Source organism: Tupaia chinensis, unplaced genomic scaffold (genome assembly GCF_000334495.1).
Source record: "Tupaia chinensis unplaced genomic scaffold, TupChi_1.0 Scaffold000451_2, whole genome shotgun sequence".
NCBI lineage: Eukaryota > Metazoa > Chordata > Mammalia > Scandentia > Tupaiidae > Tupaia > Tupaia belangeri.
The window spans coordinates 2,326,971-2,327,786 of record NW_006159958.1 but is presented as its reverse complement, the minus strand read 5'-3'; positions in this window follow the sequence as shown (position 1 = coordinate 2,327,786).

Sequence of the window (816 nt, the reverse complement as noted above, 5' to 3'; positions counted from 1 at the left end):
GGGAGGCGGGGCCTGCGCTCTGGACGGGGATTGGACGCCTACTGGGCGGGCCGGGAAGGACGTCCTTTGTGATTGGCCACGCAAGAGCGGTACTCAGCGTACTCCTCGGCCCCACCTCCGAGCTCCGGGGCGGTTCGCGCTTGCGCGGAAAGTTAATTTTGGGGGCGGGGCCGGGGGCGCGGCTGGTGATACCTGCGTCTGCTGGAGTTTTAGGTGGCGTGTACTCGGTCTGCCTGCTGGACCAGCTTGCTGGAAGTCACAGGGAAACTGGCCGCCATCGGCTCCAAGTCCCCTGCGTTTCGACGTCACTCCGGTGCTTTGGGCCTGCGTCTGGAGCGCGAGTAGGCTGCCAGGCTAAATCCTAGAGGGCCAGGAAACGCGTGGTTAGCTTTACTCTGCTGGAGGAGAAACTTGCATATGTGCCTGTATTTCCGTTGAGCAATGAAAATACTAAGTTCACAACCCTAGAAAGCATTGCTATTTTCCTATTTTCTCAGTTTTACAGATGAGAAAACAGAAATTAAATGACTTGCTGAGAAAGTCTCGTGGCTAGGATGGCCAAAGTCAGTCTCTGAACGCAGGCAGTCTGGCGTTAGAACTAACTCTCTTTCTGCGAAGGGAAGTACGCCGTGCACGAAGCAGACAGTGAGCGGCTCATATTGAAGACCCTTTCTCTTTCTCTCTCGCTCTTTTTTTTTTTTTTGTCCTTGGAGAGGTTTTTGCTATAGGGCGCGTGCACTTGCCAGAGAGGCAGAGAGACACAGAAAGACAGAAAGCGAGAAATCACACACCACACTCGTAGGGGGGTGGGCCACG